The sequence below is a fragment of the Camelus bactrianus genome, chromosome 13, assembly GCF_048773025.1.
Source record: "Camelus bactrianus isolate YW-2024 breed Bactrian camel chromosome 13, ASM4877302v1, whole genome shotgun sequence".
NCBI classification, from domain to species: Eukaryota; Metazoa; Chordata; class Mammalia; order Artiodactyla; family Camelidae; genus Camelus; species Camelus bactrianus.
The window spans coordinates 22,505,330-22,529,448 of NC_133551.1; the positions used below are offsets into that span (position 1 = coordinate 22,505,330).

The window sequence follows — 24,119 nt, forward strand, 5'->3', positions numbered from 1 at the left end:
TAGCCTTCCTTTTACTTTTTTTCTTACGATCCCGCAAAGATGGCAGAACAGACTGATATTAAAGCATAAGTTTTATTTTAAAAAAAGATTCTTTCACTGCAGAATGGTGGGGCTGAAGATATCCATTTTACTTTTGTTACTATGTGTCTAAAAAGAGAAAGCTTCCGAACCCAGATGATAAAGCACACGCATTAATCTTTCAGTTCTGAAGAGATTTCATTTATCTATCAAAAGGTAGGGAAAGGCAGCTTACAGAAACTCATTTAGGGAAAAAAAAATCTAACAGGATAATCAAATTAATGACTGAAATGCCTTTCAGCTACAAGTGGCTTATTCAGCTAAAGGAGGATGGAATACACACACATAATCCATGACCTTGCCTTGGCCAGTACAAGATCAGAGATGCAAAATGCATTGAAAAAGCCCCCTTAAACCTAAGATGTTAATGGGTAGGCACAGAGGCCAGCTCTAGACTCTGAGAGCCTTTGGAGGGCCTCCTCCGATCCCTACCCCCCACTGCCGAGGAAAGTCTTACTCCCAAACACAAAGCCTTTCAGCATTTTAATTTCCTCAGGCTTTTGTAAAAACTAGACCACTTCACCACCTGCCTTGGAAAAAGAAGTGTGCAGATTCTATTTCAAATATTTCAACTTCATCCTTTGGCAGAGCTTGATTCGTCCTGGGAGATTAGTTGCCGGCAAGCCTGGGCTGTCAGAGGCTCTGCTAACTGCTTCTCTCTGGTCCCTGGCCAGGAGGGGCCAAGGTCTTTAAATTCCTCGATGATTTTTTTCCCCTGGATAACTGTGCACCTTCGTGAGAGACAAGTTGACCCCTCTCGGCTTCAGCTGGTTTGTGGGGAGACCCCTCCTGGACCACAGAGGTGTAAAAGGTGAGACTGGCCACAGAGACAGTGAGATACTATCCACCTACCCTGTTCTCAGCACCCCTCAAAGGCTCGTCAATCTGAAGGGCACACATAGAATCACCATCAGCTCCATGCTAGGAAAATACTCCTATTTCTGGGCCTCTGTGCACAATTATCAGAGCCTTGGGCCAACAGCTGTTTCTTCTTCACTTTTGGAGAGACAAAAAAAATGAAGGTTAAAATTCGGGTCACTTGGCAGCCCCACAGATACACTCTGAGGGACCACAGCAATGATAGTAACTAATATTTGCAAGGTGCTTTGAAGTTCGCTGAGGGTTTGCATGTCTGCTGCCCAGAATTCTCACAACAGCCTTGTGAGGTAATTATTATCATTATCCATGCTGGCCCCAAATCCCTGAAACAAGCTCCGAGTTCAGGGCATGTGTTCCTGCCTTTTCTTCTGCTGAGAACAGTCTTCCTTCACATTTCTGAATGGCTTTCTCCCTCACTTCCTTGAGATTTCTGCCAAATGTCACCTTTTCCTAAATCCTTCCCTGAACGCCTCCTATGAAACAGACTGGACTCCAGCTCCCTTACCTGCTTCAGTTCTCCTTCACAGCACTTATCACTTATGTGTCACCTACACAGTTACATGTTTTTGTATTTATTGGGTCCTGTCACTGGATTAGAGCAGGGCATGGTCTACGTTGTTCACTGCTCTGTCCAAGTGCTTAGAATAGCACCTGACACATCATAGGTAATCAGTAAATTATTGTTGAATAAAGGAATGAGTGAATGGATGAACGATCAAGTCCCATTTTACAGTGGACCACCCCATCTTTCACAGGGTGGGACACCAAGAGGAAAAATATCTGACTCAATAAATGAGTTTCCTATTGCTGCCGTAACAAATTACCACAAATTCAGTGGCTTATAACAACACAAATTCACTGTCTTTCAGTTACGGAGGTCAGAAGCCCAAAATGGGCCTGACAGGGCTAAAACCAAGTATTGGCAGGGCTGTGTTCCTTCTGGAGGCTCTAGGGGAAAATTCATTTCCTTGCCTTTTCCAGCTTCTAGAGGTAGCACACGTTCCCTGCCTCCACAGTCCCTTCTTCCAACTTCACTCCATCTTCAAAACGAGCAGCATAGCATCTTTAAGTCTGATTCTGACTCTCCTGCCTCCATCTTTCACTTATAAGGACCCCAGTGATCACACTGGGCCCGCTGGATAATCTAGGAGAAGCCCCTCATCTCTAGATCCCCGACTTAATCACATCTACAAGTCCCCTTTGCCGGGTAAGGTGACATAGTCACCATTCCCAGGAATTAGGACATGGACGTCTCTGGGAGCCATTATTCCACCTACCATGCCCCAGGCCTCTCAGTTAGTAAGCAGCAGTGCTGAGACTCTAGTGCAGGTCAGGCCTTCCAAACTGACGGCTGATTCATTGGAAAGAAGGGAGAGGACAGCTGAGGATGATCCTGATGACAGCGTCACTACCAATGGCAGACAGGGGACAGTGGCTTGGGAGCCATTCTGGTCTCTTCTACTGTACACTCACCTTAATTCCCTCCTAGGTGGATATCCTGGTAGATAATCTTGGATGACAGTGAAGCCCATTAACCTAATTTCTTTACCTGTTGACAATCAGGACATGAACTTGGCTCCAACTCTTTGGGCCAGAATCACAGGCAGAAGTGCTCAAGAGCATAATTTCTCAGCCTCAGCACTGATGAAACTTTAGGCCAGATAATTTTTCTTAGGGCAGAGGGGTTGGGGGTGGTGAGAGGGAGGGCTGCCCTATGCACTGCAGGATATTTAGCATCAGCGACATCCCTGGCCTCTACCCACACCACCTCCCTCCCAGTGATGACAACCAAAATGTCTCCCATTATATTCATAAATGTCCCTTGGGGTCAGAGGGAAGTACAAAATTTCCCCAGTTAAGAACCACTGTTCTAGAGGAAACAGACCTAAATGCCACAGCCTCGGTGCACGGGAGCAGGGAAGTCAAGCCTCCAGATGCATCAAGTACTCAGGAATAGGTCTCTTTGTCTTTATCTACATTTAGGCCCATCACTTACAATACACAATTCTGGCTGAAATACATTTGGCTGCAACGAGCATAAAGTGCTTCCCCATACTGCTGGCAAAACATAATTAACCAAATGACAATGGCTTTCACATACACATTGATTCCTGTAATTTCAAGTCTCCATTACTAGATAAATCAGCAGCAGAATTATATTTATCAGCAAAAGCCTCCTCTCCTGGCAGACTTTTTGTTAAAAATATTAATCCTAAAAGAGTAATACTTCCCTTCAGCTTTGCAAAGCAGTCCACCCATAAAAATGTTAATAGCCACAACCTCATTTTCAGCGTGCTTTTTCCTCCATTAGCTGTGCGGCTCCCCCACCAGGACAGCTGTGGGCTTTTCTGACTATAAGGGGCGATGTCATGAGAGGCTTGTCCACGGAGGATAACGTGCTCACCAACTGCTGGGAGAAACCTTGCAGTCCTCATGCAACTGCTAATTCCTTGTCTGGAAATGCACCACTTCACAAGCCCTTACTCCAGCCAGAAAGCACAGGAGGTGAATATCACTGCACCCCGGTACTGGCGGTAGAACCCCATTCGATGTGACGGAGTTACGCTAGGAAACATCGAAAGTGTCACAGCCCCCAAGTGTCTCACTAGCCCTAAGATTCTCCCCAGGCTCGTGAGTGTTATTTAGGCCAAAGTTTCTCAAACATGCAAGCAAACCTTCTGGAGATCCTGTTAAAATGCAGATTTTGATTCAGTAGGTGGAGCTCGGCCCTGGGATTCCACATTTGTAACCAGCACCCAAGTGATGGTAGCCCACGGGCCACACTGTAGGTATGAAATACCAGCCAACCTACTTTTCTACCTCTTACCCTTTAGACAGCTGAGAAAGGCCTCATTCCAAGAGGAGGACGCCCCTGAACAGGAGCCGCTGGTACACTGGTTCCACCTCACACGCAAGTCTGAGAAGTTTGTTTGCTGCCTCAGTTACTCTGGACTCCAAACCCAGTGGGAGAGATCACTTCCTGACTTATTTCTGTATCAGTGTAATTGCACAGTAGCGCCTGCCATTCGTGAGCACGCACATCTGGCAGCCCTCTTGCCTCTGGGCCAGCAGGCTTCAGACTATAGAGTCCTGCAGAGCCCGGGCGAGCATCCAGCTGCTGACGCAGCAGCCAGAGGCTGCTTGGGGACTAAGGGGATGACTGTGCTTCGCATCCAAGGGGGTTCAGCCTGGCCTCTGCCTAAGGACAGGAGGGGACAGATCTGGATGAAGGAGAGCCCAGAGATCAGAGGCTGGACTCTGCCTGGACGGACCGCCATCCCTCGAGCTGCAGGCAGGTTTGAATACTTGGGACTGAGAGACAAATGCAGATGTCTTCCTTGGCCCAGGAAGTGAGCCCCGCTAGTCTGCACGCTGGCAGTACATTAGCTCACGTGGAGGAAGCCCTGGCTACTTGCTGATGCAGCTGCTGTTCACAAACACGTGGCCGACCAGACCTAGCAGAGAGGAAAGGGAGGAGGACCACACATTCCTCTCACACGGCAGGGTGGGATGGGTTTCTGTTTAGATTCAGGAGATGCAGTTCCAGAATGAATCAGCTCTCATCCTTGCCTGCACCACCCAATCAGCCTTGCCTTTTGACCCTGACCAAGTCACTTGCCTTTCCCCTGCCTCCCCTGTTTTTCTCATCAGATAAGTGGGAACAAAAGGAGCTCCTCTTCACAGAGGTGCTGGGCAGTGGAGCCACAGGTGAGAAAAATCTGAGATGTCATCACAGCCCTCACCACTCATAGCTGTTCTGTTTTGGAAAAAGCACTTAGACTGGTAATGACTTAGTTTCCTCACCTCTATAATGGCGTGAAGATCCCAAAGATTATCTCATGAATTTCTAACAGAGATATGAATATGACTGCTGCAAACTGCCCAAAATGCCAAGATTCCGTCACTGATGCCGAACGAAATACAACAGCCTTGTTTGCACCACACAGATGTGCTACTGTTTAAGTGTCTTGGGATACACTTACATGGTAGATGCATTGACAGGTAGGTACATGACAAGCATTAGGGAAAAACAGAAAACATTTTGTGCCTTGCCATGCTGAGAAATGCAATACTATGAAATATATTTTAGATCAAAGTCCTATTATTCTAACAAGTAATTGAAATGATGCCACAAAAAATTAAGATAACTGAGCTCTACCTTGCTTCCCTTATGTAAATGCAGTCTACCCTGAGTTCTCCTTGGCAAGCTAATGGCACTCTGAGGAAATCCACGGCGAGAAACTGCAGCTTCCTCCCAGCCTCCTCAGGCTGCCCTAGCATTTTAATCTTTGCCTCACGTAAGGCAGGCTTTGAAAGTGTGACCCTGCCCTCCAGACTCACTTATTATCCTTTCCTGAAATAGGAGTCCTTATTAAAATCCATGCAGCCTGTTCAGCTGTGGCACTGCTGGCTGAGCCCAAATTGAAAAAAATTGAAAAAAGCAAGTAAGAAGAGGAAGACAATTTTATGTGGCTATTTTGGATCAATAAAATTAATAATTTTTACCCTAAATAAGTAACCCTTACTCCAGCATGATTAGAGACACGAGGTCAGTCACCTAGCCTGGTAGAACAAGGTTTCTCTGTGAGGTGTAACAAGCATGCCTTGAGCATCTGCTAAGTGCTGCATCGTGTATGGCGACTGGAAAACATAAATTGGAAAAGGAGGTACTAAAAGCCTCAGTTTCTTATTTGCTTGGTCTTTACTGAGGTAGGCAACAGGCAGAGTTCTACTTCCAAATGATGGTTTGAAGCAAGTAGGTGCAGACGCATGATCAAATAGCGAAAAATGTAGTGTTCTGGACAAACAAAGTCAGCAGAGGATTGATTGGCATCAACTCAAGCATTCTCAAAGAGCTGGGATAATACTATGACTATGTACAACTCCTGGGTGTGCATTAGAGTCACCTATGAAGCTTTGTAAAAATACCTGTGAGACCTGAGACACAGCCTAACCTCTAAAAAGCCTAGCTTCTCAAAGTATGGTGCCCGGACCAGAACATCAGCACTATCTGGGAACGTGTTACAAACGCAAACCCCTGAAACTGGCTTCAGATCTACTGACTCTGAAGCCCTAACAGGCCCAGCAATTAGTGTTTTATCCAATCCTTCTGGTGAATCTGATGCATCTTAAAGTTTGAAAATTACTTCTCTAAATTATACTTTCCAGGGTCTCAGGTGTGCTTTTAGAAGCAGTCACTTTGTCATTGGATTATTTCATACTTTTGTGGTTCCCACAAAAGCAAAATATACATGGAGAAGTCTCAGAGGAGGATAGTTAACATAATCATAAAGATAGAATCGCATCTCTATGAGTGCAAACTAAGGATACAGTTAGACAGCAGGTTTAGAAAATTATAAATGGTATGGATTTGGTAAGCACAGATCTGGCTGGCCAATGTCAGAATGCTATAAAGCAATAATAACGAAGAGAAGCTTCAAAGAAGAAATCTTTCACAAGGACTGTCTTGTCCAGTGTATAATAATAATGATCTTTGAAGTAAGAGATACTATCTTATTAAATTTATTCATCAAAGGTCAGTAATGCTAAAAGATTACAAGCTCAGATTTTAGATCAGATTGCTTGGGTTCTTCCACCTAGAGCTCTATGATGTTGGGCAACTTTGCCTCAGTATTCTAATCTATAAAATGGGAAAATAGTACCTACCACATAGCATTGTTGTAACAAAGGTGTTCATATACATAAAATGCCAGTAAGCACTTGATAAATGTTAGCTACCATTATCATTATCATCCCTTCTTTTTATCTCCTACTGCATCAGGCCCATCACTCAAATATTTGCTGACTTAAATTGAAAGACATTTGTAAAAGTCTTAGGAGTTTTACAATATATATAGACAAGGAGTAAAAGAAAACATGGATAAACAAGGGCAGCTAGATTCATTGGGGAGTGAGGCAGAAGATAATTTTTTTCATTGACTTTGATTAATAAAAAAAATTTAAATGAAGGTTGAGATAAATTGATGCATGCCAAATCCGTAATTGGCAATTATGAGAAGTTAATGATATTTGAACTGAATTTATAGAGATAAAAATAGAATCTCAGGATTAGAAAAGATCTTGGTAAAGCATGTATTCTAAGTCAATATAAGAGTATACATTTGACAGCATCCCTGTGAGTCTTGGTATGGATACTTCCAGTCATTGAGAACTCGTTATTTGACAAGATAGCACATTCCAATTTTGAACAGGTTTAATGTCTAGAAAGTTACTGCTTATATTGAGCTCAAATCTGCCTTCACACCTTTCAATCAATAGTCCTCTTTCCTATGATTTTTATGAAATACAAATCTTCCTGGGCATTCAAACCCATTGAACATATTATAATTGAGGAGAGCCTCATCTCTGGATAAAACTAATTTGTTTTTCTGTTGAGGTTGAAATAAATACTACCCCCAAACTCCCATATTTAAAAATATTTTGGGATGTGCTTCTCTCTGCATGGAGGCACTATTACAGGCAAGAAAGGAATGGAAGGGGCTTAAGATACAAATAGAATAATACCTGTGAGGAACTTAAGTGTATATACAGGAAGTCAGCTCTGCACACAAGTAATGTGAATAAATGGGTATAGGTGTCCTGACAGCAACAGGCAGAGGCTACACCACACACAAGCACACCAAGGAGAAGGTAATCAGAAAAGGCCTGGAAGGTGAGCGGTTTACTAGGTAAATGAGGGGAGGGGCAGTCATTTGAAAATTCAGAAAGCTGTGAAATATATTGTATATTCTGGAATTCAAAGTGATTCAACATGTCCAAAGCACTGAGCATCAAGAGGAGGGGGTGCAAGGAGAGATAAGCTGAGAGACAGGCAGATGTCAGAGTCTATGGACCGAAAGGTCTTCATGGTCCACTACTTCAAGGAATGTCATTAGCCCTGAGATACTTAGCACAGCCTACACATGGTAAAAACCTGACTCATCATGGCCTTACTTCTTTCCAAGGAAGTGGTATGGACTCTGTCCTATAGAAGGCAACTTAGAGTTCAGTGAAGTTAAGTACTTCATCTCAATCTAAACGCTGTTGGACCAACATACAAAAATCAACCTTACAATTTGCTGACTCTCAAGTTTTCCAAATGTTTCCAGGTCTCTTTCGTGAATTAGAGAATGAGAAAAAGGAAAGGGCTGGATAAAGAAAGTGCACCACATCCCATGGCTTCAGTGAAGAGGAATTGATGTGGTGCACACATCAGTCGTTGGCAGATTAGCAATGAAACCCCTAGAAGAGCATTCTAGCAGGTTCAGCTCCCCAAGACCAAATAGAACCAAATACCTCGTCTTCCCTTTGGGGATCTCCATTGTCAGTAACCTGGGTAAGCTCCACTAAAAGCACTCATTTGCTAAAAGGTACCCTGTCCACACCAATACACTGCCATAGAATTAACTCCAGGCTAGGAAAATTGCAAAAGTGAGTACAAGGAAATTCATAGAACTAATGACTTCAACAAACCTGAGCTGATTAACAGGATGCCATGAACTAAAATCCTTGTGTTGCAATCAATCTTCCAAGAAACTTCATGAAAGCACACTTGAGGGAGATAATTCATGAGCTATTCTAGGCAGGTTTCTTTATAAAAAGAGAGGAATAATTGGAAAAGACACAATATGCTGACAATTAGGGTGATTATTAGCTAATAATTCTTAAGTTAACACTCTTTGGTAAATAAATGTCTACATTTATATTTACATTTATTCCCCATAAAAGGTGTCTTGACACTTTTTCGAACAAAGATCCACTTGAGATACTTACTCATCAGAGCAAACTTTTCTCTAATCAGTCAGAGGTCATAGGGAAGAGACAGTGATGGGACATTTGCATGATAAGATCATTACTAGGACAGGAACCCACAAGTAGTTTGTGAAATGAATGATTGGTCAGGTGAGGAATTGATAGCAGTTTTTCCAGTATTTAAATCAGTAAGTTGCAGAACAGTTAGGAAATAATGGTTATGGACCAGAAGTAATGCTAAAGACATAGCATTTGAGCAGGAAAGAGGAGCAAAGTTTCTACACAATTATTACTTAAAAGTCAAAGGATTAAGGAAGCATATGGATGGTTGCACATCCATTGAGTGACTGCAAAGAGGACTGCATCTGGAGACAGCCCTGTAGGCACTTATTTGTGTGGTTAATTTTCCAATAAAGAGAGAATAAGTTTCTCCTTCTAAGCTGTAGAAAATATCCACTCCTTTCTCAGCCCTGTATTCCACTACTCATTGAAAATCAGTTGTTCTTTACATCAAACTATGCAGTTGTTCATCTTGCTCCATTGGTTGTGTGAAACCACTGCAAATCTGAGTGACTAAATATTCAATGATCATCTTAACATGGTCTTATTCAAAAGGAATGGCCACTAGCCTCACATCATTATCATAGTTTTGCTAGAGATTGTCTATTGGTCCTCAGTATCCATTTTTACCTTCTTCTGTGCTCTTCCCCCATCCCACAGAGCAAGAGCTGGGAAACTAACAACTACATTTCCCAGATTTCCTGGCCACTGAGGTCCTGGATGCCATTTAGATTCTGCCAGTAGAATGTACTCCTGCAAGATTTGAACTGCAGAAGGAAATGGGCTCAATCTTCCTGCAGCATTGGTCGCTGAAGCGTGGCCTCTGGCAATTGTGAGTTTTGCACCATTTTCACTGGCTAGACACCATATTTGTGATGTGGAAAACTGAGAGACTCTCACTAGTTTCCTGCAATTATCCAACCTTGAATAAGTGATGTGCCTTCTCCATCCCTTGGATTACTATTTTGTAAGTAGCAAAATAATAATATTGTACAGGGTCCCTTTGAAGGCTATGGGAGTAACTGGAAAGGAGGTATTAGACATTACTTCTACTGCATGTAAACCACCTAGGAGACTGCCTGGCAAAAAGAAGCACTCAATAAGGGTTAGCTAAGATGATGATGATTTGAGACCAACAGAATATAGCTGACAGAGGAAGAGATTTGATGTCAGAAGACAAAGGACAGTTGTGTGGCACTTAACAAACTACTTAACTTCTTCATGCTTCATTGGTTTGATGTTCTCAATTCAAAGTGGAGACTGTGTCAAGTTCACGAGGTTACTTACTAAATGCAATAATATGTCTATAAACTCTGTAAAGCATAAAGAATTGTACAAGTGTTTATCATTATTAGTTAGAGCAAAAAGTGCAGAAGAGGGTCACAGGAAGGAGCCATGACTTCTACAGAGAATCAGGCAAACCACCATGGAGGAAATGGCTTTTGGACAGGGCTCTGAGGTAGATTTTCCATGTGTGGCAATAGCAGAGGAGCCTGCCAGTTTGAAGTAAGGTATGAAGGTGAGAAACTGAAGGGCCAATATAGAATATATTATTCTTCTTCTAACAGCTTTTTCTAGTAGTTATGCCACATAAGCTTTGAGAAACAGTTAAGAGGAGGAATCCTAAGTGGAATCTCCTAATTGGCTTTCTGCATACTTCACATCATTTACGGAGAAAACTAGTCAGGGAGGCAGGATGTCCTGAGAAGAGAAAGCTCATGGGCATGATTATGTACTCTACAGAATTTGAGATGCATTCTTCTACAGTTGAAAGAAAGAAAGAAAGAAAGCTTCCTACTAGCAGGAAAATGTCAAGGTGGCTCAGATGGTTAATATTATTCTGTTGCCATGATTCCTGTGTTTTTGTCAGCATAAGTAATTTCAGCACAAGCACACCACTCACTGAAGAGATGAACGACCTCATGTTAGGTGACTCCATTTCCAACCTCTAAGTGGGGATAATAACAACAGGCTGAGAGTGGACTATTTAAAGTAAAGAATTGTAAAAGATCATGCTGGTTTCAGGAAGCAAATAAGCAAATTGACCACAGACCCATGCACTAAATACATACATACATACATACATAAATTCTGGAGATGATGAGGGCAGATGGAGTCAGTTCATATTCACGCGGCTCCCACAAATATCAAAGACAAATCTGCCTCTTTGAAATAGATGTTCAAGAAACAAACACACGGACTATTTGACACATAGCTTAACACCTAAAACTTTGCCTCATTTTCATCCTCAGTGGATTTCCGACAAACAATATCCATTTCCACCTAATTTAAAATCAAGAGAATATATTACCATTTTCCCCTAGTTCTTTAATTTGAGAAAGTCAACACCGTTACTCTGAAAGGCTGTCCTGAAAACAACCTGTCTGAAAATTCACATTATTTCAAGAATACAGGGTTAAAAGGCTCAGTGCAGCCAGGGATGAAATACAGTTATCAATCGTACTGCTTTTGAAACAGGGCTGAAGTAACTCACAAAACAGCAGTTCCCTTTGAAAAATGTAAGGAGAGAAACAGGAGGTCAGTTCATCAGCAAGAGAGCAAGAATGGTGGTGTTGTGGCTGTTATGCCTACCAGTACAATACAGGGAGGAGTCAGGAGGAGAGCTTCACTTTGGTACTCAGTCCAGATGTGGACTGCAGCAAGATAATCGACTTACAGCAGCTCATACCAGTAAGCAAAAGTCTCAACTCTAATACCCCTCACCTAACTCAACAGAAGCAATCAAGATTAAGTCATATATGAGAAATCTAGGCCATTGAGCCCTGAGCAAAGAGAGAAGGGTCAGTATGAAGAATAATGTTTCAGCACACTGGATGCCCCTTGTTTGCCCTTGATCATGTGACGGAAACCTGGGGGCTCTGGAGTCTGGATTTCAAGACTCAGCCCTGTCATTCTGAGCAAATGTGACTTGGAGCCAGTTGTATAACCTGCCCTAGTCTCAATTTCCTGATCTACAGTATAGGAGAACAATTTTACATAACCCATAGAGTAACTGGGAGACATTTTCAAATTCAGTGATTCATTACAAGATTTACACATTGTTATGGTTAATTTCACATCAACTTGGCCAGACTATGATGCCTAGGTATTTGGTCAAATGCTATTTCGGGTGTTTCTGTGAAGTTGTTTTTTGGATGCAAGCACCACTGAAATTGGACTTTGAGTGAAGCAGATTATCCTCCATAATGTGGGTGGGCCTTATCCAATCAGATAAAGTCCTAATTGAACAGAGACTGACCTCTCCCAAATGAAAAGGAATTCTGTCAGCAGACTGCCTTTGGACTCAAACTGCAAAATTTCCTTGAGCCTCAAGCATGCTGGCCTACCCCGCCTCACCTGGCCTCCACAATTGCAAAAGCCAGTTCCTTAGAAGAAATCTCTCTGTACATATGCACACATCCTGTTGGTTCTGCTTCTCTGGAGGACCCTGACTAATACATACACCATGAAAAAGAAGAAATTAATTGGCAAAGGTGATTTAAAAGAAGAAAGTACCATCTGGATAAGTTTCAAGAGAAAAATCATAGTCATTTCAATATATGCCCCAAAGTCATTTGATAAAATTCAACACATATAGATATAATAAAAAAAAAAATAAGTTTAAAAGTAATTGGGTTCTTCCTTAATATAGTAAAGAAAACCAAATCAGGTTAACTTTATGCTGAATGACCAAGCATTAGAAGCACTCTTTTAAAATATCTCTTTAGAAGCTGTTATTTGTAATTGTTTGATAAGCTCTAGTCAGTGCAATAAATATTGAAAAGAAGTGAGAAAAAGATCATTTAAGAGCATTGAGTTTGCATACTGGAACAATCCAAAGGAAACCTGTAAACCTTAACTAGAACTCTTAAGAGAGTTCAGTATAGCAAACAAATGCAAGACAAATATGTAAAATTAATGGCATTTCTACATACCAACATTAAACACCTATAAATATGATTTTAAGCTGGCACTAGAGATAAGAAAAATAACAGTTGAGCAAACAATTGTTGAACTATTAGATGCCACAAGAACTTTATTTAAAATGTAAATACATGCTCTTTTTCAGCAACTCACTTAAAAATTACTTGTATAGATAGCATATTCTTAACAGAAAGAACAACTTATTAAAATGTCTGTTTTTATTAAATTAATATATAATGCAATTCCAATAAATATTTCACTAGTGTGGGTAGATTACATTACTCATTCTCTCTACACTCACCTCCACAGGAGGAGTATACTTCCCACCACCCCACTGATGTTGGAATTGGCCATGTTAACTTGCCATGGCCTCATAGTGGGTGAAGTGTACTTTCTTGCCTCCTCATTTTGGTCTTGGCTCTGTGACTTGCTTTGGTCAATGAGATATCTGTAGATGTGAAGCGAGCAGAAGCTGAATGTGCTTCCAAAGCTAAGCTTAGTCTCTTGTGCTGTTGCCATCACCATAAGAAAAATATATTTCAGGTGACCCAGAAGTCATCAGTGAAGAGAGGCACAGGAAGCAGACCTGGACCCAACTTGCAGATTTGAAGCTAGGCCCAGGTGAGCCACTGGATGGGCTGTATCCCCATTGACCCATAGAAGAGTGAGCAAGAATAAATGATTGTTGTTTAAGCCACGGAGTTTGGGGGTGATTTGTTACATAGCATTGTTATGCAAATAGTTGCCTGGTACAACCAAAACTTTCTATTTTGTTAAACAAAATGATATAGAGATGAACTTATTAAATATTCTGGAAAAAAAAGATGAGCAAAGAGGAAGCAAGTCTAATCCCACAAGGAACAATAATTTTAAAAGAAATAGTATTTACCAAAAAAGAAAAAAACAAAGTTAATCAATGAACCAAAATAATGAGCACAAAAAATAAAGCTAATAAGATATATATATATATATATCCATCAGCAGACGATTGGTTTAAAAAGATGTGGTATATACATATACAATGGAAAATTACTCAGCCATAAAATAGAATTAAATAATGCCATTTGCTCAACATGGGTGAACACAGAGATTATCATACCAAGTGAAGTCAGACAGGGAAAGACAAATCTTGTATCACTTATATGTGGAATCTAAAAAATAATACAAATGAATCTATATACAAAACAGAAACAGACTCACAGACATAGAAAACAAACTATGGTCACTAAAGGTGAAGGGGAAGAGTAATCAGAAGTAGAATTAATAGATACAAACTACTGTACATAAAATAAATGCATAACAAGGATTTACTGTAGAACACAAGGAACAATATTCAATATCTTATAGTAACCTATAATGGAAAATAATCTGAAAAAAATATATATATATATAAAACTGAGTCACTCTGCTGTATACCTGAAACTGACACAATATTGTAAATCAATTATACTTCAGTTTTAAAAATGGAAAAAAATTATGAGCAAAACAGATACTTTTCAGAAAAGTGCTTAAAATATGATCCTTTTTTCTTCCTTCTTTTCTTTTTATTGTATATATATGAGAAGATGGATGTTAACTAAACATACTATGATAATCATTTCACAGTATATGTAAATAAAGCCATTTTATTTATATATATAAATATAATAATATATTATATAATAGATATATATAAAAGAAATGGGCTACCCAAAACAAAGCAAAAGAGAGAATTGCAGAATAGTGTAATGATAAATGGTTAGCAATGTAAAAATATCCACAAACTTTTACATACACCACAATTACAACTTCATAAATATGTGTGTATATAGAGAAAGAATATATAGAAAATGATTGCATAACAGGACATTTAAATGAAAGGACTGCAGCCTCAAGGTTTTTGGGAGAAACAACAAAGGACAGAAAAATATAACATTTGTACACAGTACTTTCACATACTAAAACTAGGAGCAAAAATAACTATACAGGACATTTTGAAATTATCAGAATGCTTCAGTTAGCATTTGCCTATTTCTGGCATATGTAAGGAAAGTGGAAGAGGCATTTTTTGAGGAAGAAAGTAGTCCCCCTCTTTATCCTCAAGTTTTACAAGCCCTTCCACAGCAGAGATGTGATTACTCTAGGTAAGTGTTAGCTGTCATTACAAGGGACAGTATGTGTGGTGGGCAAGAGCAGGAACTCCAGAGCCAGGGTACAAGCCTCAGAAACTTCACTTAAAGACAATTAACTTCGGATTTCAGGTCAAGATGCTGGAGTGCCAGGACCCTGAGCTTGCCTTTCCTCACGACTACAACGAAACCACAACTGATCGATAGACAACCATAGAAAAAAAGATTCGAACTTAGCAAAGAAGATCATCTTCAACTGGAAACATAAAGAGGGAACTACAGCAGGATGGTAGGAGGGGTGTCCTGGTGATATAATTGGGCCCCGTACACCCCAGGTGGGCAACCCACAAGCTGAAGAATAATTAAGGTGCAGAGGCCCTCCCACAGGAGTGAGAGTTCTAAGCCCCACATCAAGCTCCCAAGCCTGGGGTTCTAGCATTGCAAGGAGACCCCACGACATCTGGTTTTGAAGGCCAGTGGGGCTTAGCTCCAGGAGCCCCCCAGGACTGGGGGAAACAGAGACTTCACTCTCTTGGAAAGCATACATAGAATCTCAAGTGTGCCAGGTCCAAAGGCAGAGGCAGTGATTTCATTGGAACCTGGGCCAGACCTGCCTGCGGTTTTGGAGGGTCTCCAGGGGATGTAAGGGATGGCTGCAGCTCACCCAGGGGACATAAAAGCTGGTGGTGGTGGAGTGTTCATCTACATGAGCTTTCCTGGAGGCTGACATCTTGATTAGATCATTAGAAGACTTAATCCCACCCAACAGCCTGTAGGGAAGCCTCAGGTCAAACAACATACAGGGTGGGAACACAGCCCCACCCATCAGCAGACCTCCTAAGCCACAAAGGCCTCTAGAAACGGCTCTACCCACCAGAGGTCCAGGACCAAGCTTCACCCAGCAGTGGGCAGGCACCCACTCCTCTTGCCAGGAAACCTGCATAAGCCTCTAGTCCAGCCTTATCCACCAGCAGATACCAGAAATAAGAAAACAAAAATCCCACAGTCTGTGGAAGAAATCCACAAACAGGCCAGACTCTATATGAGGATCTGCTGGACCATAGCCCTTGGGTGACAAGAGAGGAGTGTATTACTGTGACATATAGGACATCTCCCACTGAAGGCCACCTCTCCAAGGGCAAGAAATGTAACTAACCTACCTGAAAATATAAATGGAAAGCTAAACAATATGAGGCGGCAGAGGAATATCTCCCAGGCCAAGGCACAAGATAAAATCCTGGAAGAAGAAATAAGTGATGAGGAGACAGGCAATTTATCTGAGAGAGAGTTTAAAGTATTGAGGGTGAAGATGTTCAGAGAACTCAAGAGGAGTATAGATGCAAAGAGTGAAGTTCTTAGCAAAGAGTTGGAAAATATAAAGAATACCCAAACAGAGTTGAAGAATAAAATCACTGAAATGAATCACACACTAGAAGGAACCAAGAATAGACTAAATGAGGCAGAAGAATGGATCAATGAGCTAGAAGACAGATTAGTGGAAATCACTACTGCAGAACAGAAAAAAGAAAAAAGAATAAAATGAAATGAGGATAGTTTAAGAGAACTCTGGGACAACATGAAGCATACTAATATTTGCATTATAGGGGTCCCAGAAAGAGAAGAGAGAGAGAAAGAACCTGAGAAAATTTTTGAAGCGGTAATAACTGAAAACTTCTCCAACTTGGGAAAGGTAACAGTCATCCAATTCCAGGAAGTGCAGAAGGTTCCACACAGGATCAACCCAAAGAGGAACACATCAAGGCATTTGTAATCAAACTGACAAAAATTAAGGATAAGGAGAAAATATTAAAATTACCAAGAGAAAAACAACAAATAACATATAAGGAAACTCCCATAAAGCTTCAGCTGATTTTTCAGCAGAAAATCTACAGGCCAGAAGGGAGTGGCAAGATATATTTAAAGTGATGAAAGGGAAAAACCTACAACCAAGAATACTCTATCCAGCAAGGCTCTCATTCAGACTTGATGGAGAAATCAAAAGCTTCACGGATAAACAAAAGCTAAGAGTTCAGCACCACCAAACCAGCTTTACAACTAATGTTAAAGGACCTTCTCTAGTCATCAAACCATAAGAAAAGAGAACAAAAAGAAGAGGAAAAAAAAAGAGAGAGAGAGACCTACAAAAGATTTCTTTGGCAGTTCAGGGTCTTTTATGGTTCCATATAAATTTTGGAATTGTTCTAGTTCTGTGAAAAATGTTGTGAGTACTTTGACAGGGGTTGTACTCAATCTGTGGATTGCTGCGGGTAGTACAGACATTTTGATAATGTTGATTCTTTCAATCCAAGGGCACAAAATATCTTTTCATTTTTTTGTATCATTTTCAATTTCCTTCATCAGTGTTTTACAGTTTTCAGAGTATAGATAACCTCCTTGGTTAAGTTTATTTCTAGGTATTTTTGATGCAATGGAAATGTTTATGCCAGTTATAAAATTCTGGCTTTAAGTGGGGGGAAAAAGTTAATGAAGGGCTGCAAATGGCAAAATACCCTTCTTTCTTATGAGTGAGTTGTATTCCATTACACATATATGCTGCATCTTCTTTATCCATTCATCTATTGATGTGCACTTACAATGCTTCCATATCTTGGCAATTATAAATAATGTTGCTTGTTAATAGCAGGGTGTATGTATCTTTTTGAATTAATTCTTATTTTGTGGTTGGCTTTATTTTTATTTCTATATAACTATGTAAGTTTAAAGCTCTAAATATTCTTAGAAACAATGAACAGCTCATAAACGTAAATTTTAAAAATATGTGCCGTATATTTTTTATATATGTATATGTATTTACATGCAGTACATTGTATATGTGCAGTCAAATTGTAACAATTCTACCTAATAAAACTGAAAAATGAAAAAAATACAATTAACTTTGGGCAAGTTTTTTGACCTTACTATGCCCTTGTTTCCTCATCTGAAAAAATGAGATGATAATAATATCTACTTTCTAAGGTTGTTATGAGGTTTAAATCAATCAGCTTAGGTAAAGCATTTAGAACAGTGTCTGGCAAAGAGTAAGCACTATATGTGTTTGCTTATCATCATCATCATCATCATTACTGTTGTTATGTTATTGTCACCATCTCCTGGGGACACGCTGAAAATATCCTGTGAGCACTGGGAAAGTTAACTCAAAGATAGCTAAGTGTCCTTAATCCAATAAACATTATTAAACATTATTAGGAAGAGTTATTGGCAAAATATAATGCCATATGGAACCACCAAAAAGTTGTTTATTTTGTACTTTTCTTCTTAGGAATTCCACAAATAATTTACATTGCCAAAAAGTGGTTTGCATTACAATAAGGAAACTACTGAAGTGTATGAGCACAGCTAAGAGCAATGTAAAAGCTCACACTGACTTCCACATGTATTCTTTTTTTTTTTCAGTTGAAGTATAGTCAGTTACACTGTGTCAGTTTCGGGTGTACAGCATAATGTCCCAGTCATGCATGTATATACATATATTTGTTTTCATATTCTTTTTCATTAAAGGTTATTACAAGACATTGAATATAGTTCCCTGTTCTGTATAGGGAAATTTTGGTTTTTTTTTAATCTATTTTTATATATGGTGGTTAACATTTGCAAATCTCAAAGTCCCAAATTTATCCCTTCCCACCCCCTTTTCCCCAGTAACCATAAGATTGTTAGCTATGTTTGCGACTCTTTTTATGTTTTGTAGATGAGTTCATTAGTTTCATCTTTTTTCTTCTGTGTTTTTTTTTAGATTCCACATATGAGTGATATCATATGGTACTTTTCTTTCTCCTTCTGGTTTACTTCACTTAGAATGACAATCTCCAGGTCCATCCATGTTGCTGCCAATGGCATTATTATATTCTTTTTTATCTCTGAGTAGTATTCCATTGTATAGGTATACCACAACTTCTTTATCCACTCATCTGTCAATGGACATTTAGGTCGCTTCCATACTTTGGCTACTGTATAGAGTGCTGCTATGAACACTTCATTCTTGAGGGAATCTTTGAAGGACTTGTATTTCATAAGATTTTTGACAAGAAGGCAGGAATCATTTCTAGAATACTCATTTTTCCCCTAAAAGTATTTGCTGCATTCAGTAAAGAAAATTAAAACAATGATGTATTCACAATGCATTGGCTTTATACATCCCTTCCCTGTGGAGCTGGACAAGTATATATTTTGAACTATTTTGAACCACTCCTTCTGTGGTCTTCACCCATCTCAGTTAATGGCAATTTCAACCTTCCAGATACACAGGTCGAAAACCTAAATCCATGTTTTAAAATAAACTTTTTTATTTTAGAACAATTTTACAGAAAAATTGAGAGGGCAATACATAGAGTTCCCATGTACCGCACATCCAGTTTCCCTATTATCAAAATTGTATTTTGGAAAGACACACTTGTTATAATGAATGAAACAATACTGGTAAAATACTATTAACTAAAGTCCACACTTTATTGAGATTTCCTTAGTTTTGACCTGATGACCTTTTGTTCCGAGATCCCATCCTGGATACCACATTACAGTTAGTACACATGTGTTCTTAGGATCCTCTTGGCTGTGGCAGACTTTCCTTGTGTTTGATGACCCTGACAGTTTTGAGTACTAGTGAGGTGTTTTGTAGACTGTCCCTCAATGTGGATTTGCCTGGTGTTTTTCTCATTAGACAGGGGTTACAGGTTTGGGGAAAGAAGAGCACAGGAGGCAAGGTGCCATTGTCATCATTCACCCTCAGGGAACATACTACCAACATGACTGAAGCTGACCTTGACCACTGGCTGAGGTAGGGTTTGTCATGGTTCTCCACTGTAAAATTACTCTTTTCCCCTTTCCACGTTGTTCTCTTTGGCAGGAAGTCACTATAGGCAACCCACAAAGGAGTAAAAGAGTACTCACGTCTAAAAGTATTCCAAACAATACACTCATCTAGACATTAAAAATTCTATTTTTTTTTTGATGATCAAACAGCTCCAGAGTGTTTCACAAATAGATATTGCTTAAAAAATAAAGAACTTAATTTCAGAAATTTGTTCTGGTAATAAACACAATACATGCTCATTGTATAAAAACTGGAAAACATGTTTAAGAAAAAAGTCATCTAAAATTTACCACCCAGAAACAGACGACTGCAGTTACTATTTTGAGGTATTGTGTCTAAACCTTCTGTGTCTACACTGAAAGAGTTAAAATAACCCTCTACATATACTGCTCTATCTTGCTTATTACCATTTAACATTTTGAAACATTGTTCTGCACTTTTAGACTAGTGTTTTCTTTATAATTCCAGAGCCTAGCATAGTGCCCACACGGAGTGGATTCGGCAAGTGTGATCCAGTGAGCTTTCTGACTTGATGAACTGAAGAAGCCTCCATGGAACCATTTAGTGGAATTTGCTGACCAAGGCAATCTCAGTCTCCTCCTTTGCCCTCACAGGATAACCAAAGTGACAGGCACCAATTTGGGGCATTAGAAAATTAGTTAAATCAATGAAATAGCATGCAGTCTGTAAGGACTGAAAAAGACAATGGCAGGTGCAGTGTTTAAGCACACAGGCCCATGATCCCTTATCCCAGATCCTTTGGACGAGGTGTATTTTGGAATTCAGCATTCTCCAGTTAAGGAGGATGACAGAGCAAATGTGCAATGCGTTATGAAGTGCCACAATCGGGCATTGGGAAACTCATTGTAATCAAACAGCCATATTTTTTATAGCAAAGTATGTGAGTAATCACAATACATAAACTATTTCTTTGTGTTTTATAATGTCTGGTGGTGCAGTCTAAGAATCTCTCATGTCTGGGTTAGGGGAACAGCCTCCAGAGGAGTCTCAGTTCCTTTGGACACAGTTTATTACCAGCTAGGGACCAAGTTTGTGGCTGATTTCTCAGCTTGCAGGGTTCCTAGAAAATACAAGCAGAGACAATGCAAGCAGTAAAATTCACATGGCAAGACCACCAGGGTACAGGCCTGGCATTTTTAATTTCCAGGGATAATTTTTTTGTTATCTAAAGACCAAAGATATGAATAAGCTTCCTTATCTGCTCTCTGCACCAGTTCTCATGATTTCTTTCCCAGCCTTCCCTTTCACTTGGGTAGAGCTTGCAAACAGCCAGCTTTAGGTCCTGGTGCGTGTGTGTGTGTATGTTGGGGGGAGAGGAATGGTTCTCACTCTCTGCCTTTGCTGGACCCAGGCCTTGCCCTCTACCCTGTAGGGTCCTCTACCCTGTTAGTCATTGATACTGATAAACCCCCAGGAAACCACACCATCAGTTTTCTTGCTTCCATCTCTTTCCATTCCTTTCCAGTCTCTGGTGCCTGAAGATTTCCCTTCCTTCGAGAAAGGCCAACTGGACATTAAAATAATGAATCCTGCTTTATCCAGCATGTCCTGGTGTTACGGCAGGAAAACTGTCAGGTTACCTTAGACCACCAAGCTGTCACACCAGAACTTTTAATTTCATTTTCCTTTTAAGTCAATAATCTATTTATTAAATACTATAAAATAATCTATTAGCCAGATTACTGAATTGACCAGATATACCATTTCCCAAACCTTGTGGGATAATAATTGTTACAGGAGCTATATAGATAACTTTTGAAATAAAAATTCTTTAATGAATACTTTTCTAAGTAAGCCTTTGTAAGCCTACTCTGAAAAATAAGAAATCACAATTTGATGCTATCCACTTAGTGACAAATTATCATCCAGACAATTAATACAATTGTTTAGTTGAAATTACTTGAGTGATCACTCTTCTTAACAGCAATAGAATAAATCTGTTATGCTGAAAAGTCAGTGCCCTCTAGGTGGTATTGTTCCAGGATACTTGTAACCGAACCAAATCTACCTCATTCTCTTCCTTAGTGAACCCCAATTTGAATTTTCCTTTAAAGTGGGGTTCATTGCTGACCCTTAGCACACTGGCTGGAACTGAGCAAGGACTTATGAAATATTTGGTAATTGACTAATTTTCACAGTGAATACTAACTGCCACTTGATGAATGCTTTTGTGCTAGTCACTTTGTCAGGCTATGAGCTGGAACTTGAGAAAGGATGAACAAACTCTTACTATTGGGGCTCCAGTTCTATCATCTTTTTCAGCTTTCAAATCAGGGTATCCTTTGGTGGGTACTCTGTTTTATTTCTCTTTGCTTGTCACAAATGAGGTAATTTGATATTTGAATTTCTAAAAGGCCCCTTTCAAGTGTGTGAACCTGACAATTGGCAAATAGGCACTTTCCCACCTAAGGTTCTGTAATGAATAAAATCCCCTAGATCTTCCTGGGGAATCAATTACTACATTGAAAAACTATGATAATAGAGGAGCGTTCATCAATAACAGATGTGATCTGTAAAGTGAAAATCAATCTGTTTTGATGGATGATGCCTCATAGCGATATGGAAGATTTCATTTGAATAATTATATAAAACTATATGATTAATCAGTTGAGTAAGACTAGAAATTCAGTAAGTAATAAGTCTTATCAGGCCATTTTCTGTTTTTATGACCTGCAGAAATTTTGACCTTCATGTTTCTCCCTGAAAAGGACAAGCTAGTTTCCTAAACATATATCCCTGAGCAGAAGACATCCAGTGTGCATCCCTGTGGGCACCTGAGCAAGCTGATGGCCTGACATGGATGTATCTTCTCACGCTCGCCCTCCCAGCAGGTGTGAAGAATGGATTCGGAGAAGTAGCTCTTCACAACCTCCAGGCAGCATCTTGTTTACAGATGAGCTTTGGAAAGTTTGGGTGTCATTGCTGTAAAGTAACTATGACGTGAGAGGTATGTATCAGCCAGGACTCTTCAGGTTGCAGGCGACTGAAACATAATCCAAACTCACAGACATGAAAAAGAGGGATTTATTGGCTTATACACACTAACCACAGGGGAGGGCAGACTGGCTTCAAGGATGGGTGGTCCCAGCACTAGAGGACTCTCTAGGTCCTTGCTTTATCTCCTCAACTGGTTTCTGCTTCTCTCAGTGTCTTGGTTTCATTCTTTCCAGGGAATATAGCCACTGACACCCAGAAAATCACATCTCAACATCTCTACCACCAAAGAAAAGAGGGTCTTTCTCACAGCATTATGCAGAAAAACAATAAAATTTGGGAAGGGTTCAGAATGGCTTGTCTTGGGCCATGTGTCACTCTATTGGTCAATCACAGGCCTGAATTTTCTCTCACCCCTGTGGTCAGAAGAGAAGGCGTTGTTTCTGTAATAAAGGGACAATGGAGAGCACAAAAGGCACTATATACACTTAAATGGCTAATTATATACATTAACCATTTTATTATGTGATATAGTGCATATGTATACGGTCTACATATGTCTGTAGTTAAGAAAGTGTAAATTTCCCGTGAGCATGTGTACGTGTATATTGCATGCATGTATGTATATATATTTATGTATTTTCTGTATATCTGTATATATTGTTTCATGAACACAGATGGATGCATATGTTGTACATACATATTACTGTTTTGCGAGTAAGAGTGCAGTTTTTCCCTTTCCAAGGACCCCATTCACATCCCCAGATCATAATTATCCAATAAATGCATTTTCCCTCTTCTGTACCCTAGAGTAAGTTGCATTCCAAGAAGACTGGCCTATTTATTGCCCCCCATGTGTGTCTGATTTGCTTCTCTAGAAAGTCAGAGGATCACGCAGGCCTCTGGTCGGGCCCTTTGGGCATGAGTTGCCATGTCCATGCAGGGGTACACGGAGCGAAGCAACATTAGAAGTGACCTCATACATAGTTTTCAAGGCAGCAGGGCCAAGGTAAGAGCACCCCCCAAGACTAGCCACACAACATGAGGAGCTAGGAGATTAGAACTAAAGATAATAGAACCACAGAGAGGCAAGAAAGGAATCAACGAGTGCGAGACAGTGGGGACTACCAGCGTGGATGGTAGTTTACTGTGACTTCGTGTGGTGCTCTTGGCCTGCTGGGAGTGATAGGAGCTGACGGAAAATGGACAACGCATGTTCGGAACTTTAGCTTTTGCTCTTTTTCCCAACTGTGCTCTCCCTTCTCTCCACCCCACCCAAACCCTTACGCTATGCACGTCTCGCCTCCCCCACAAGAGCCTTCTGGGATGATAACCCGCAAACCCTCCCGTTTGGCTCTTGAGCACAGACTGCCTTGAGATACGGCCACTGTCTGGGAGTTGCTACCTCACAGCCAGGCCCAGAGATATAATCTCTTCTTTACTCAATAAATATATGGCTTCATACTTAGGAAAAAGACAAAATCTCTTACAAATGATGAATCCAATATATTCACCCCAAAGAAGTCATCTTT

General features: G+C 40.2%; 1 protein-coding gene across 22 annotated transcripts in view; it reads right to left on the reverse strand.

Moving 5' to 3' along the window:
* Positions 1–24,119, reverse strand: part of ST6GALNAC3 (ST6 N-acetylgalactosaminide alpha-2,6-sialyltransferase 3) — a 561,430-nt gene that overhangs the window by 291,941 nt on the left and 245,370 nt on the right. The gene's annotated exons all lie outside the window — the stretch shown is intronic.